The following is a 17,403-nucleotide window of genomic DNA, read 5'->3' as shown; positions in this document are numbered from 1 at the left end:
CACAGATTCTATGGCCCTTACAGGATCCTTAAGCGGATTGGAGATTTGGCTTACAGACTAGAGCTTCCCTCTTCTACAAAGATTCATAACGTCTTCCATGTTAGTCAGCTCAAGCCCTATTATGGTGATCCAGTGGATTTAGTTGATGAGCTGCCACCTATTGATGAAGATGGTATTGTTCAGTACATCCCAGAGGCTGTTATAGGTCAGCGTGAAAAGAAGCTTCGATCACGTTCTATTGTGGAATATTTGATTAAATGGAGAGGTTTACCCTCTGAAGAGGCTTCTTGGAGACCTGATTCAATATTGGATGAGTATCCATACTTGAAGGATACATTAGTGGCTGAAGTCTATTGCTTATGGAGCTAGTATTGGTGCAGACTGGTTCAGGACAGCACGCTGTTTTAGAACAGTTTTTGTCGTACTTCATTTTCAGAATTGAGCTATCTACATGAGCTTAAAGTACTCTTCAAGAGCTTCGTTTTGATATGTGGTACACTTCATTTGGACACTTCTATCAAAAGTTATGGCTGATTTGGTCCAGCAGGGACTGTTATTCCAGCAAGCTGTCTACTTTCTTCTGGAACTATTTGTTGAAGATTCTATGGCTCCAATGGCTTCTAAGGTTCTTCAAATCATGTATATAGCAGGGTCCACTTTTCGTACTTCAAATTCAGCCCTTGTAATGATAAATTCTTCACTCATTCCCTATTTGTTAAGCTGTAAAACAGAGTAGTACTCTGTTCTATCCATCTTTTCTTTAGCTCTTTCTAGTTTTGTTTTTGGGGACAAAAACTTTTGGGAAGGGATGGATTGTAAGAAGCTGGGAATACTTAGAATGTTAATAATATGCCATGTCACACTGACACTGGTATATAAGGAGAGAAGTTGTAATTTTTCACATCTTTTTGACATATCAATACAATTACAATCTTTCTCTCCCTTCTTGCTCCAAGCTTCCATGGCTTCTTCATCTTTCCTGTCTTTCTCTCTCCAATTCTAGTCTTTCTCTCTCCTCGTCACTCTATTTCTCTCTCTTCCTGCAGTCTTTCTCTCTCCTCTGCAGTCTTTCTCTCTCCTCTTTCTCTCTCCCTAGTTCTCTCTCTGACATGCATCAAGAAAGAATGCAAGGAAAAACAACGTGGACCTTTGGGTTCATGGGTATATTTATCCACCCAATCCAATCACTCAAAGGCCACCACAATTTGAAGGGCTTACATCATTTGTAAAGTTCTTTTGTGAAGGCAATGAAGGATTGTATGCATTAGGGCCAAAAACGCTTCAAAAAATGCACTTTTGTTAATCACGGGATTAAGGAAAGGGCCAAAGAGAGTTTGCCATGTGTGTAAGAATATGGTATTCTTGTCTCCTCTTTTTTAGAGATAGTGGAGTCCATTTCGTGATTCTCTCTTCTTTTTTAGCCAAAACCCCTAAAGTCTGACATGTTTTGGAGTCCCAAAGACGTTATTTACTTACAAATCTGACAAAATACGTGACAGAGATGTGATGAAATTAATAATGAGTTTCTTGAAAGTCCGGAGATCTTTCAATATTGTTTTTGGCTCCCAATACATACTCATTTGGGTTCTTGGCGCTACTTTTTAGTTCATTCACCCCTCTTTGAGCTTCTTTCTCTGCGCTTTCATTCTTTTCATGACTTCCTCCAGGTGCCCTTCTCGTTTAATACACTCTTGCACAGTCTATAGCCAGGGAGTAGATGGAAATTTTGAGCCCAAAACCTTTGCTGTAAACGATTGGGTTACCATGCTGCCATCTTGCAAGGGCTCTCATAAGGTGAAAAGAAGAAAACGAGATGATATAAAACATCACTGGAAGGGGCGTATCATTGCCTTCAAAATTATGCCCGAAGGCTGGTTTGTCAAGGTGCAACATGTTTACATGGCCAAGGATATGCACTTGCCTCCAAACGAACGTGTTCCCCAACAAACACATTGTAAGTTATAAGTTGAATAACGTATATAATTCTTTTCCATTTACTGCAAGTTCTAACAAATGGTTCGTCATTGTAGATATCTTTCCGTCAACAAGTATTGAATGGCAACCTGTGGAAAGCCTAAGTGGGACTTTCCATGCCATTCATAAGGTATTTGCAGACATTATTTATGCCGATCAAACTGTGTCTTTTTACAGTGAATGCAAGGTTTTTATATATTATGCACAGTATGTGGTTCCCTCTAAAGCGGATAGGTATGGGAATATCGAAGATTTTCCATTGCCAAGTCTTTCATCTCTAAATTGGGAGATTCCTGACAAGGTAACGGTGCAGAGTTTCAAATTCAAAATATCTCAGGATATTAAAAAGTCCATGACAGCTGGAAGGATCTCAAGAAGAATACGTTTATCATGGTTTGTACCCCTCCATATCTTCGTGGCTTGCTTCAAAACAACAAATTTACAAAGAACGAAGGTATCCTGGCTAAGTAGAAACTTTTCGAAAGAGGATTTGGACAACACTGTAGGGATGCATTGGAAATCTAGAGAGTGCGACCATAAGGGTGATATCTTGAGGTGCAGTGCATGCCCTCAATCCTTGGCTTTGGCTTACAGTATCCCTCGCCAAACTCTTGCTTTGGGCTTTGATTACAGGAGATACAAACTAAGATTGGGTATTTGGGTTCCCTTGGATTCCGATACAGATTACACACCATATAAACTTGCGGTGCACGTTTTGCCGCATGAAGAAGTAAAGAAGGTGAATGTTACTTCCAATTGGAGTCTGAAAGATGTGAGGGATACCTTGGAATTGCTAGACAATACATCCCCTAGATATAAGTTCAAAGTGAATGGTGTAACAATTGGTAAAAGAGCCGAGCGCTCTTTCTTTTGTACGAGTTGTTTGTCTCCCACAATTGTGAGTTTTGAGCCTTGAGAATGAAAACTTGGCAGGAATTTATCTTAATAGATTGTCCTTAAGATATTTTTTAATGGGAACTCATAAGCTATCATGAAGCAAGTTGCCTTTCGAATGTGTATAAATAAAACGTACATTACATTCAATTTACAAGTGAAAATTTTCATTACACAATGAGGTACAAAAATTGCATAAAAATGTACAAAGCCAAAATAATAAGGCTCGTGTATGCTTATGTTTGCTATTTTCATTCTTTATCGATTTCTTCAAGATATATTTTCTCACATGGCCTTTCTTTGATTGTTGAAAAAATTTCACATTTACAGGTAGTCTCTTTTCTTGGGGCTTAAGAGGGGATGGATCAAATTTAAGAGGAGAGAGCATTGGCATTCCTTTTTTCTTAGACTCTGCAGCAGTGGTCCCATTGCCTTTGCCCTTGCCCTTGCCTTTACCATTGCCATTGTCCTTACCCTTTCCCTTGCCCTTTCCCCTGCTTGTGCCCTTGGCCATTGAAGTTTTGGGAGGAAGAGGGGAGTCAGGATCATATCGTGTGATTGCCTTGTCCAGAATCAGCTCGATGCATCTCTCCCTTATCCACCAAACATATGATTCAGGATAGTCTCTACACTGTAAGAATAAATGTTATAAGTTAGTGAAAAGAAATCATGATAAGGGTTACACAAACATCAAATGAAATTAACTTACATTCACTCCTTCTATTTGTAACAACTTTGAATCCACTATTCTGCAAATGTTTGAGATAACTCTCCATCCACAAGAATGCGCACCGCTTTGCAATGGAACTTCTTGTAGAAGAAAAATATAAGGCATTTGAGGATTAGCAAGATCCTCGTATGTTGTATCCAAAAATGTAGAAACGAGTCTACCAGCACTGCAAAAGGAAGCTTTGTAAGTTCAAAATATTCTTTATAAATAAAATCAAAGTAAGTAATTTTCTTTCAACATACATTCGTGCTTGACCATGAACACCGCTGAGAGAATTCATAAAGATAATTTCCCTTGAAAGACAATTAATGTAGATGAGACTCCAATGCCCTCTGCAAATTCATAAAAGAGGTGAGTAGAAGGGTGAAAGCAAATGAATATAAATTTTCCTCTACAGAAAAAGAAAAATACATTTCTACATAAGGGAAAAAGATGTGGTAATTTGTCACACTATCGAAGCTACGAAAAAACGGTGAAATATTAGAACCAGATTTTGCAAATAGTTCCACAGAGAGAAGTGGATCAACAATGTATATGGTTCTTCGGATATCGAGAGTGAGAGAGGAGACCAATGCCCTGCAGTCAATAGCAAAAGCTATTCAATACAAATTTCATCCAAAATATACTTGAACCTATAAGACTTAACTTACACAAAAAAAAATATATAAACCTTACCTTATGCAACAAAAAACCACGGAGTCAGATAGTTGGACATCCCTTTTTTCCAACATGGGCTTGTCCTCGGGAGATATACTAAGATATTCCTCCTCAGGTTCCGCAGAAACATTCACAAGAATCTGCCCATACACTTTGCCCATCCTCTCGCTGTTGACGGGAGCAAGTGATGCAGCTTTCCTCTTGTAAACAACGTCTTCAGTTTCAAACACCTCCTGATTTTTTTCACTCAAGAAAGCCTCCTGCTGGGTGGCACCCCTTGTAGAGTAAAGGTGAGTAACATCCTCAACATTTAGCTTTTTCTCTTTCCTGGACAATTTTGGGGGAATGTTAAGGATTTCAAGGGCTTTTTGATCATTGGAAAGCAAGGGCCTCAGCACTTTGTCAAACCTATACCTGACTCTGCTGATGATGCTGAAATCTTTATTCATAAGGGTGATCCTATGAGCATGGGCGGCAGCAATGTAAGCATCGTTCATGAAATCAATAACAAAATCTTATGTGGCCTCTTGCAGGGCAAGAATGGCTGAGAGTTGCCACTTCTTATTTAGACCAGAGACAGTTGCCACTTGAGACAATCTATCAGAGATCTCTTTAACGACCCTTATAAAAGTAACTTTTGGAATGACATGCTGTACAGCTCTCTGGGCTTTCCTGATCTCACTGAAACATCTCTACATATAGAAGAACCTGGACTTCCTCTTTCTCTTTTGTGGCTTGGGAGGTTCAGTGGCTTCAGCAGATGTAGGCTCAGGTGCCATTGTAGGGAATGAATCTTTCACAGGGCAAGCCTCACCCTTTGCTTCCTCAACTTCAGGAGAAGAAACATTCATGGAAGATTTAGGCCAACACCTGGTGTAGGGGGGATTTCTGTTGTAAAATGCTCTGGGGCCTGTGATGGACCAGCTTCAGGAAACTTGGAAGAGGGCTCCTCCTCAGATTCATCAAATTTTAACTTTCTTCTACCCCCACTATCCTTCCCATCCAGATACACTCTTCTTGCAGTTTGCTTTGTCCTTGCCATCCAGAATAGCAAAAATAACAACCAGAAGGACAATAACTGAAATAGTAAAAATCTGTAAACCCAACATACTAATTGGTGCGAAAAGGGACGAAATGAGCAATTCCGATACAGCCCGATATGAACAAAACGAGCAGAATGGAACAGCGCCCTCGCTCCGTATTGGAGACCACAATGCTGATACGGCGCGATATGGAGGAAATGAAGACAGCGTATGGACACCCTCGCTCCGTATTGGCAATGACACAAGGGTGAGACCAAAATGCTGATACGGCGCGATATGGAGGAAACGAAGACAGCGTATGGACGCCCTCGCTTCGTATTGGCAATGACACAAGGGGGATGTTAATAAACCTGCTCCGTATTGGTGAGACCAAACTGCTGATACGGCGCGATATGGAGGAAACAACGACAGCGTTTGGACGCCCTCGCTCCGTATCGGCACACCTTGTTTTGACTAGCAAATAAAGGACTCAGCCAAAAGACCATTGATACAACGCGAGATATAAGAAACGGAGAAGACGCAAGTCTTGTATCGCACCGTATCGGCAAGCAAGGCGGAAGAGCTCGAGAAATGAAAAGTGTACACGTAGGAAAAATAACCACTTATATACCCACGTCAATCATGACACGTGTCGGACACGTGTCCGACGCTGATTATGCCACGTATCTGCATTTATGGTCCGTATGCTACGTGTCAAGTAACGACCAGTCCACTTGTTTGCCACGTGGTTACCGGCCACGTGTTGGCCAACAGCTACTGCCACGTGTCGAAGACCAACGGATACTGCCAGGTGGCATGATTCCGCGCCTACATAAGGGTGTGTCCCTTATCCGTACGGCTTTTTTCGGTTTTTTCGAGACCTCTGTTTCTTATCCTAATACGGTGCGAGAGTGACTGTTTGCCTTCTTCGCTTTCCTCTCTTCGCGTCGTTTTGGAGGTTCTGCAGAGTCTTCTTTCGGCTCTCCTCCCAAGCTCATTCTGCCCAAGCTCGCGTGACCACCGTTGTGGCTCTCTCGCTTCTTGCTGGAATCACCGATACGGCGCGAGGGGGCCTATCCGTCTGAATCGTTTCTCTCTTATCGCACCGTATCAGCAGAAGTTGTAAACATGTTTGAACCGATAGAATTCCTAAGATCCAAGGTTTCTCCAGGAACTGGTAAAAGAAGAAGGCTTTCAAAAGGCTCAAGGGCATCAACATGGGATGAGCCTATGCATTCTTTTTCCTCTCCATCCTCTGCCACCAGTGTGAGAAGGCCAAGTACATCTCCAAGGAAGCGAACGTCGGTAGTGAGAGGTCAAGGAGTATCAGAGCTCACTGATATCACTCCATTAGAGAGGCTACTTGATTTTATGCTTCAGAATGGAATGGATCTCTCATTCTATGGAGTTGTGAAAAATGTGTTTAATCCTGATTGGGAACTTGACAAAGTTCTGAAATCTTGTGAAAAATATATTGTGGAGGACTTTTTGGAGTTTGAAAATCTTGCAGGTCCTTCTATTGAAGTTGGCACAATTGAATATGTCCATGTTCCCATTGGGTCAACAGGAAATGAAAAGTCAGTATTTACTAAAAAGTGCAGTGCCCACTCTCTGGAGAGGTTTTATTCAAGAGACATATTTTGCTGCACTCATTCCAAAAACTGCAAGATGATGAGAAAATCTACTGCTTTTATTGTTTTCACCCTTGTCAAATACCCTGTGAAAGCTGAGGAGCAACAGTTGGAAGGAGCAAAGTTTGCCAGCTTTTGCATGTTAGATGATCTGGTAGATGAAAAGGAAACAGAGGAGGTCGTAGATACAGATTTTGAGGCTTCTATTGTTGAGAATTTGGATGTTTCTCACTTCAAAGTTGATACACCTTAGTAGGTTTACATTTCATGCTCATTCAGTATGGGTTTTATTTGCAGTTGGAGATTGCTGATACAGATAAATTCTTGGGGCGTGGCAAAGGATCGAGAGCTACTAGTAACACATTCAAAGACATTGCACTCGGCCACTACTTGGCTAGGATTGACCCTGATTCCTTTTTTGTACTTCATAGTAGTTTCTCAGAGGATGCAGCATGGCCCATACTTTGTATTAAAGCTCTTACAAGGCTTCTAGGTTTCTCAGGATTACAATATAATGCCCACAAAGTAATGTTTTTGGAAAAGACTGCAGCAATTAGGATTTTTGGCTACGGTCCAGGTTACTCTGCTTCTAGAGTAGGATACTTTTTGGCGTTTTCATCCTACGCCTTAGCTGTAGACCGAACTGATGTAAAATCTATAGCTGGCTACAAGAGAAAAAAATTTCTACGTTATAGAGGAAAGATTCCTGAGGAGGAAGAGAATGTGAGAGTTTTGAAAAACTAGCTTTGTATATATTCTTTCTTATATATAAAAGTGCGATTGCTCATGTGTCATTGCCGTCTTTTATTTGCATTCTTTGAAGTTGTCGTCGAAAAAACCAGTTGAATAGCTCCTCCGAAGCATTGCTTTTTGTAACTCCTCCCCCATGCCTTGTGCTTCGAAAATAACTTGTGTGTGCTTGATAGTGGGATTTTTCCATGCCTTGGTTACTATAAGTTGCTAAGGGGCCATGCTCCTCCACAAAGAAAGGTCCATGAATATGAAGAATATGCTGCAATACAAAGTAACACTGATGGACCTAAAAACGGGCCGGCACTGGCTCATGCACTAGCCGGGCCTCATCACTATGCACAAGACAACCCCTCGGCCTCGCGGCCAGGAGCGTCTATCAAAATCTCTGCCTTCCTAAACATTGCGTTTGTAATACGTTGTAGTCCAACTGATCCTAACCCAATATTACTCCTCAGAGGGAGTCCCTTTCACATAGCCAAAAGGCTCGAATCACATACACATGGGGTTCCTCCTACGGTTGAATGCCATCAACCCTCTGCGACTCTCCTACACCTTGGGGATTGGTCCCTCAGTGCACCGCTCAACAAATAGACACATCGCACAAAAGTCGCTCAAGGTACCAAATAAGCGTGTCCAGGAATGTACCATTGTCCTTACTTCTCTCTCCCATAGACCCACGACTAGCCTACAACATGGGTACCTCACTGCCTCTCATCGTAGGTCATGTTCTAATAAACCAATTGCAATGCATGTCCAGGAGCTGATCACTGATACTTTTTTAAATTCTTTTCATGCTCTATGCATTTGGTGGATGCCTAGTGCTCAAGCATTTAGCAAAATAGTATCGTGCACAAGTGCAAAACATTCTTTTAATGGTTTCCAACTATCGTTCGTGCTTCGTTGCATGGGCCTAGCACCGAGGTGCTCCTCGTGCTACTAAGCTCTTAATCTTAATTATCATCCGTCCTAAATGCTATGCATAGAAATCAGCAACTTTCCCATCGTCTCACACGGCATTTAGACATATTTCAACTTCTCTACCCTTCCCCGTTTAAATATTGCATCGTTGGATAGGTTTATAGGGTATTTTGACATCATTTTATGTGAAAAAACTAGAAAAAGACACACTAGAACAAGAAGGCGGGGTTGAACTGAGGCAAATCCTCATGCTTCAGTCCCCACAAACATTCACAAACATTGTTCTTATTTATCCTTATTTTTCGGAACCCAAAATGCATTTTTTCCCTATTTTTTAGGGTTTTTCCACCATTTTCTTGTATTTTTCCTTATTTTTATGCATTATTTAATTACTGAAAATTAAGAACAGGTTATGGGCTGTGGCCCTTAGTTCCTTCTTGCAGAAAAATGAAAGTTTAGTTGATGTTCCTATTCACTTTCCCATTTTTATGCCAAAAACTCTCATTTTCCCTTGTTTTTCATGTTTTACGTGTTTTAGCATATTATTTTGAACCACAAGATGCATATTTTTCTGATTTTTTTATTATGACCAGCAAGAACTCTTAGAAAATAGCAACATGAACAGTTTTTATCCCACATGAACAACATTTCATCAAACAAAAGCCATAAAAGCTCAAATTTCCTTTGAAAATTTTAAATTACCGCTTATTTGCGTGTTTCGGGTTTCATGTCCATGGCTGTAGATTTGGAAATCAGCAGCACTTCATGTCCAGCACAATCACCAATCACCATTTCCAGCCCGTGGAGCAATCCGATCCATGCCGGACAAGCCTCCACCATTCTTTCTTCTTCCTTCTTCTCCCCACATGAACTTGCCTTTAGAAGAGAGAGAGGGAGGAGAGAGAAAGACTGAAATAAGAATTCTTCATAGAGACCACCATTTCTCGGGCGAGAGGCGGCGATAGAGTCCACAGACAGAGGGGAATGAAGCCCCATAATCCATTGGGGGGGTTGTTTGCAGCAGCCATGATGCCCTCTCTCCATCCATGGCGAAAAAAATGGCGCCCTCTGTTGATCACGTTTTTTCATGCCTCTTCATTCTCTCTCCACGTTTTTTGCTTCATAAGGTGCATAAAATTTTTTTGGGGGGGGGGGGGTCCAAACTCAAAAGGCATGCTCAAATTTGGCCTCCCAAGTGTCCACCTTTTCATATCTTGACCGTTTCCTTGGCCATTTCCCCGTCCGGACTCCGAATTGAGCTCTGAAAAATCCTGGGCGTCCGGCTTAGCATTCCGCATTGGCCAGTAGCTCGTGTCAACCCGCACGACCGTCTGAAAAATTATGAAAAAATCAACAAGTGTCGCTCGGGCGCCTTTAAAGCACTTTGACGCTTAAAATCGTCCTAGATCGAGCTGCCGCCTTTGACATTGAATATTTTTCCCTTGATATTCATAATTTTTAGCTATTTTTAAGCACTTCCCGTCTCCTAAATTCCGCTCTCATTGGCGACCACGGGATAGGGCGACTCAGCCCGTCGAATCCACGAACATATCTGCACATAAACAACCAAAGAAGCATCAAACTGATACAAGACAATTATCATCATAAAACTCAGCACAATGCTCCCCCCACCCCTGGCAGAACCAAGGCATAACATCCACAAGGAGTAGGCCTAGCATCATTTAATAGAAGATCCGAAGCGAGTTACTAACCAGCTGCTCCAACACAGCCAAACAAAAAAACCTATCAAAGAGGTTGCCCTAAGTGGTAGTCTGCACTACTTACCAACTAAAGACAACACCACTAGGAGCTCCTACAAGGCGAGGACTCCTATAGCCTGATCAAGGAATATTTTCTTCCAGTACATTTCTTCTTTTGGGATTTGTATTGGATGAACATACTTGGGCATGTAAAAAGGAGGGAGCTGAGCGTAGTGACCCAAGGAGAACAGGGCATCGGCCTCAGGACCTGTCTCGGCACCCAAGAACCTACCAAGCCCTCGCAAGGCGACCCTTAATCCTTTTCTAACGCTCACTTTTATTTTCGCTCCAACCTTCCTTGTTTTGTCAATTTTCTCCAGCAAGAAGCCACCCCTAGGAAGACAAGGTATCGGCCCCGGGTCTGACTCGTCCCCAGGAACCTACCAGGCCTTCGCAAGGCAATGATCAACTGCTTATATATTTTTTATTTCATTTCTTTTCTTTGATAGGGGTTAGAACCCCTTTTTACACACCTTCATATTTATATTCATCTTTTGGGATGTTCAGGGTTTCTTGGCATCATCATTATTATCTTCTGGCAGGCTTCTCTAACTGCCTCACTACTAACAAGAACTCCTAGAACGGCTGCCTAGCAGGTTAGCAGAACAGGGCCACTAGGACTTCCTTCTAAACCAAGTCTTTGAATGTCTAACAATGTCGTTGCAGGAGGCAATGACTACTCCAACCTCCCTCAAACATACTTAGCCTAAACTTGGGACTTCATGCCTTGGTTGCCGATCCCTAACAAAAATAGATCCCCTCGACAAGTACAGATACACATATAACAGGAAATAAAGGTACTCGTAAAGGAGAAATATCACCTGGATTGGCCACAAGAAGCTTCCATCGCAGCAAAGGCTCCTCCAGGCTCCATCAAATTCCACAAAACACGAAATCTGTCCAGCACAACACTAAAACAAAAACCCAATTAAACGTACCTGCACTAGACAGGAAAATGGCCCTCTTGGCCTAATGAAATCAGACATGACTTTGCTACAAAACTGAATCGGCCCTCTTGGCCTAATGAAATAAAACAATACTATGCAGAACATCCACCTGGAAACAACCATGATAGATATCAAAGCATACCATTCCCAGGGGAACAAAGGCTCGTAGCCCTAAACTAGGTGCATTAAATTATGACCTATCCCCCCTGCGTATATCGCAAGAGGTGTTCGCATCACATGTCGTCTAACCAGTCTGTGGGTCCAAGATAATAAAGGCAGATGAGTCTCGCTTACCCTCTGCATCACCCAAATCAACCATCGTCTGCCAAAGAGGGCATGTTCAGAAAGCATACCCCACAAACGACCAGGTCCTGTCTCACCATCAATAGATATATCGGGACAAGGGCCACAATTAAAGAAGAGGTCTTCTTCATACGCAAAATTAGCCAATGAATCAGCAAACTGATTCCAATTCCGTGGAATCAGCTGAAAAGACACTCTATCGAATTCGTCTAGCAGGGCGATGGCAGTATGATGGTACATACAAAGGATGGGGTTTCGTACCATGTATGTCCCATTGAGTTGATTTAAAACCAACTGAGAGTCCCCTTTCACCAATAACTGGCGGATACCACCCTTCTTCGCAATATTCAAACCCATAATCAGGGCTTTGTATTCTGCCATATTATTGGTAAAATTCACCCCGAGATAAGCAGCTAACTTCATGACAATGCGTCGTCGGGGGTCTCGGATGACAACTCCTACACTTCCTTTTTTGCATGGACCCCTGGACGCCCCATCAAAATACAAGGTGTACGTCCATAAAGGGTTTACATATCCTGCCATCCTGAACTCTACTCGTAATTATGGTAATTGAAATTCAGCATATTCAACGGGTGGACTGTAGGCTCCATCCCTCCACCATCATTGAATTCAACAGGGATGCTCGTCAAAATCTGTAGGCAGTGATGGCAGAAGACCTTGATTTTCCAAATAAATGTCCCGCCTTCTTGCTCAATCACCTTGTATCCTTTGCTCCACCAAATGAGCTTCCCCTGATGATACCTCTGTTCTAAATATGGGTGTTCTAAATAAGGGATCAGACGACCCATCAACCTCTATCACGATTTCCTTGCAGATGTTTGATCGATCTTGCCTAGACCTGCAAGGCAGTCATAGCATTAGTGCAATCATAAATAATAAGGTTTAATCTTATTAAGATTAACCTTATTTTTAAATTCTATCCCCTCAAGGTCAGCTAACAAAACTGTGGATTTATTCTTTCCTATTCTAACGATCCTATAGGGCCCATCCCATTTGGGCTCTAGCTTGCCTGGGAATAATTCACGTCGTGCGTCATAATACAGAACAAGTTGTCCTTTCTTAAAGGTGTATTTCTTGGCTTTGAGGTCGTGTAACTGCTTCATTCGGCGCTTCGCTACTTCTTGGTGCAATAAGCTCTGCAACTTAAGCTCATCTAAATGTGCCAGTGTCGTCAAGCGCTCAAAAAGTGCGTCTTCATCGCTCAAAGAATGATTGATGGCAAACCGAATAGTCGGCAGCTCAATTTCTAGAGGCAAGACACACTCCTCCCCATATACTAACTTGAACGGGGTATGGCCAGTGGCTCGTTTGAAGGTCGTATTATAAGCCCACACTGCCACGTATAACTTTTTATCCCAATCCCGTTTCTTTTCCGACACAATTTTGGACAGGATGCCCACAAGCTGCTTGTTGGTGCTTTCAACTTGCCCATTGGCTTGCGGGTTATAGGGGGTTGTCTTGTTATGCTTGATTTGCCACAGCTCTGTCAAACCTTTGATCACCTTATTTAGGAAATGGGTTCCGCGGTCCGACACTAATTCTTTCGGCGGACCAAACCGGCATATTATCTGCTCTAAAAGGAAACTAGCAGTTTCTTTAGCATCATCTTTCCTTGTTGCACGTGCTTCTGACCACTTTGTGAAGTAGTCAGTTGCGACAATGATGTACCTCTTTTGCGTAGTCGACGACGGAGTAATAGGACCCACAAAGTCTATTCCCCACTTCTCAAATGGAAGTATCGCCATAATAGGGGTGAGTGGTCGTTTCCTATTCTCTCGACTATCGTGTCGTTGGCAAATATCGCATCGCTTAACATACGCAAATGCATCCTGGAAGATGGCAGGCCACCAATAACCTGCTCTTAAAGCCTTTTGTGCTGTGAGCCGTCCAGCAAAATGGCCACCGCAAGCAGAATCATGGCACTCTTCCAAAATGAAGGGCACCTCATCAGGCATCACACACCGGCGATAGATGTCATCAACCCCTTGCCGATATAATGTACCTGCGATCAAGGCAAACTTTAACGCTTGTTGCTTAATTTTCCTTCTCTCAGCTTTAGATAGTTCGGATCCCGCCTCTCCCGTTGATAAATAATGCGTTATTGCAGCATACCAGGAGGGAATAGATGCCGTATCTATTTTAAATAACCACTCCATATCACTACCTTCAGCCACAGATTCTTTCGGCTCCCCAAAGTCCACAAGACATTCCACGATGCCTTGCAACCTTGGTGGCTTACTCTTGATTTCATAATCAAATTCCTGCAAAGTGATCAACCACTTTATTAGACGATCAGGCGGCTATAGCTTATTCATCAATAATCGAAGTCCCTCCGCCTTTGTATAAAGCACGACTTTCTCATAGAGAATGTAATGCCTGAATTTCTTGGTCCCAAAGACCATCGCTAGACACAATTTCTCCATGTAAGTATAGTTGATTTCGGATATCCCTAGCTTCCGACTAGTAAAAGCAATCGGGTGGTACCACTTCTCTTCCCAAATTTGGGCTAAACAGCAGCTGATACTATACATCGTGGTTGCTGAAAATATATAAAACACCTCACCTCTTTTAGGTGCTTTTAAAATGGGCGCTCTTGCTAGCTCTTGTTTCACGTCCTCGAATGCTACCTTACAAGGGTCACCCCATACAAACGAACAGCTAAAGGACAATAAATTTGTAAGCGGCAACGTTCTTTCTGCCAAGGCGTTTATGAATCTACGATAGTAACCAACCGAAGACAGAAAGCTATGAACCTCCTTCGGAGTGCGTGGTGGACCCATGGCAACTATAACTTTGACCTTCTCAGGGTCTGTCGCAATTCCTACCGAACTGACCACATGACCCAGCAACAGCCCATAAGGTACTCCAAAAACACACTTCCGTGGGTTTAAGGCGATGCAGATTTGTCTACAGCGCTCAAAGCATTTTCTTAGAATGATCAACTGCCTTTCTCTCACGGTGGCAGCCCCTAAATCATCAATAAACACCTTCAACTCTTCAGGGGATATGTCACCGAATGTCTTATCTGCTGTTCGTTGCCACGAACCAGGCGCATTGCATAAACCAAAGGCCATCACATGGTACGCAAAAGTACCAAATACAGTGATAAAAGTTGTTTTCAACTTGTCCTCTTCTGCAATTGCCATTTGGTTGTATCCTGCAAAGCAATCCATAAACGAATATATCTCCCTACCCGCTAATTGATCCAAAATCTGGTCAATAAATGGCAATGGGTAGTAGTCCTTAACTGTTTGCTTATTCAGCTCCCTAAAGTCTACACATAAACGGATCTGATTATTCTTCTTCTTTCTAATCACAACTGGCGAACACCATTCCGTGTGTTGCACAGGAAAAATCAAACCCGCTTTTCGAAGCTTCTGTAACTCTTCAAACAGCCCGTCCCTCAATTCGAAAGGCATACGCCTTACTTTCTGCCGTACAGGACGACTACCCTCTTTCAACGGAATTGTATGAACAGCAAGACTAGGAGGAATGCCTCTCAACTCATCATAACTCCAGGCAAAGATATCACGGAATTCCTGGATCAAGGCCACATAGTCCTCCCTTTCTGTTGTACTGAGCATAGACCCTAATTTGATTGGCCGCGAATCATCAAGCGTACCAAGGTTTAGCTCGATAACATCTGCATCTCTTATACGATCTTGGCCCTCTATCGGCTCGTTCAAAGTGATCTGATAGATGTCCTCCGTGGTGGATCCCTCTTTGGACTCATCGCTCGATGATGTCTCACTGGCAGATAAATCTTCTAATGTCTCCAATTCTGTAGAAGATAGAGGAGCTCTCTCACTCTGCGGGGACTCAGGATAAGCATCAACCACCACACGCTGGGCACCTCTGCCGAATATCAGTCGACCGGCAGGTATATCCACTTGGCAGTCTGCTTGCAAGATCCAAGGTCGTCCAAGTAGTACTCGGTAACTTGGCCGCCCTGCAAAACGAATCACCCTAAAGTCCAACATGCATTCTACATTTGCAACAGTGACATGGACCTTAGTAATGCAGCCTTCCGGCTGTCTCAAACTGTCATCTGCCATTCTAAGAATTGTGGAGGTATCTTTCTGAATCGCAAGACCCAACCTTTCCATCAGTTCAGAACTCATAATGTTAACAGATGATCCTGTGTCGACAATGGCATAATCTACTAATATCCCATCGACATAGGCTGCAACCCTTGGGCAATGCTTCTCAGCATGCTCGAACCAGTCATCACCAACTCGCGCAATACCCAAAGGTTCTACAATATACCCGGTACGTAGAATCTTTCTAAATTCCTTGCGTACTCCTGGGGAAAGCTTAATAAGCTGTAAAAGATTCACATCCGGCTTGACTTCGCAAAGAGAGCTCGCCAAATCGAATTCATGATAATTTGATAGAGCTCGCTTTTCACGCCAAACCATCCGCTCTTTAGGTCGCTGAACCGGCTTTATTGCCTCTTTCTTAACTTTCACCTTCTTCTTTGGTGGTTCCTTATCGGCTTTACTTTCCACAGGCTTCAAAGGTCCCCCTTCCATGGCAGGATCCAAAACTTGCATTCCTTTATCGCCCTGTTTAGGGTTTCCGTCGATAGGCTTATCCTTGTCGGCTCCTCTACCCTTTTGACCTCTTGTAAGAACAGCTCGCAGATTAGAGGTTTCAGCATCATTAACGCGTACAGCCTCAATCAAACTAACCCCACTACCACTGGGTAGCTCCTCCACTGTAGTCTTTGGTCGTTGAAGTATTTGTTTAGGCCCGTCCTCTCGCTGGGAATCATTTCCTTGGGCACGATGATTAACAGGCCCTGGTTGCCGACTTCCTCGCTGGAGGGAACTGATCTTACTCCAACAAGTAGCTGCTAAATGGCCAGATTTTCCACAAATGTCGCACTTAACATTTGGGCAATTTCTTGGATAGTGCTGCCCGCCACACCATTTGCAACTAAACCTCGACGGTGCACCCTCCTCTGGGTATCTACTTCCTATCAAATTTTGTTGTTTTTTAAGGAAGTTGACATCAATAGCTATTTGTCGATACTGCTCCGTAATCATGTCGGTATAATGCTTCATCATGTCCTTAACCTCACCAAGAACATTGGAAGAACTCGACTCATAGCCTTGGTCATTACCATGTCGTTCAATCGGCCTAACAATTCGATTAGGCACAGGCTATTGAGCTACAGGCATGGTGTTAGAATTGACCGCCTGGCCTCCACTACTTGGAGCCATCTGACTGCCCGTAGGCATTGACATGCTAGGGGGAGCTAGTAATAAAGGGACATTCTGCATCATGTTCCCTCTCCCATTAGGATTAGCCATCGCTATCCCTTGACCACTACTGCCATTGGTCATTGCCACATTGTTTCCCAATACTAAACCCATATTCGAATTGCCGCGAGAAGCATAGGCTGCTTGTAGTCGGGATTCCACCTCTTGTGCTCGTGTAATGGCAGTATCTACATCCCCCAAGGGGACACTACTCAACTGCAATTGGATATTAAAGTCCAAACCATGTAGGAAATATTGCAATTTGGCAGCTGCGGGGATAGGGATAGAGGTGTCCAACTTACGGAAAACCTCTTTTATCTTCTTCGCATAAGCACGAATATCTTCGTGTGGTTCTTGGTGGGTCACGTTGAGTACACGCAACCAATATTGCCCACCCCTTTCAGGGGCAAACTCCCTTCGAAAAGCTCCATAAAATGCATCAATGTTCAATATGGTTCTGGCTTCTAAACCATGATACCATATAGCGGCTCTTCCTTTGAGAGTCATATTGAAGAACATCATCAAATGT

The sequence above is a fragment of the Lygodium microphyllum genome, chromosome 12, assembly GCF_053477565.2.
Source record: "Lygodium microphyllum isolate KBCC chromosome 12, Lygodium_microphyllum_v1.1.10, whole genome shotgun sequence".
NCBI lineage: Eukaryota > Viridiplantae > Streptophyta > Polypodiopsida > Schizaeales > Lygodiaceae > Lygodium > Lygodium microphyllum.
This window is presented reverse-complemented; position numbering follows the sequence as displayed.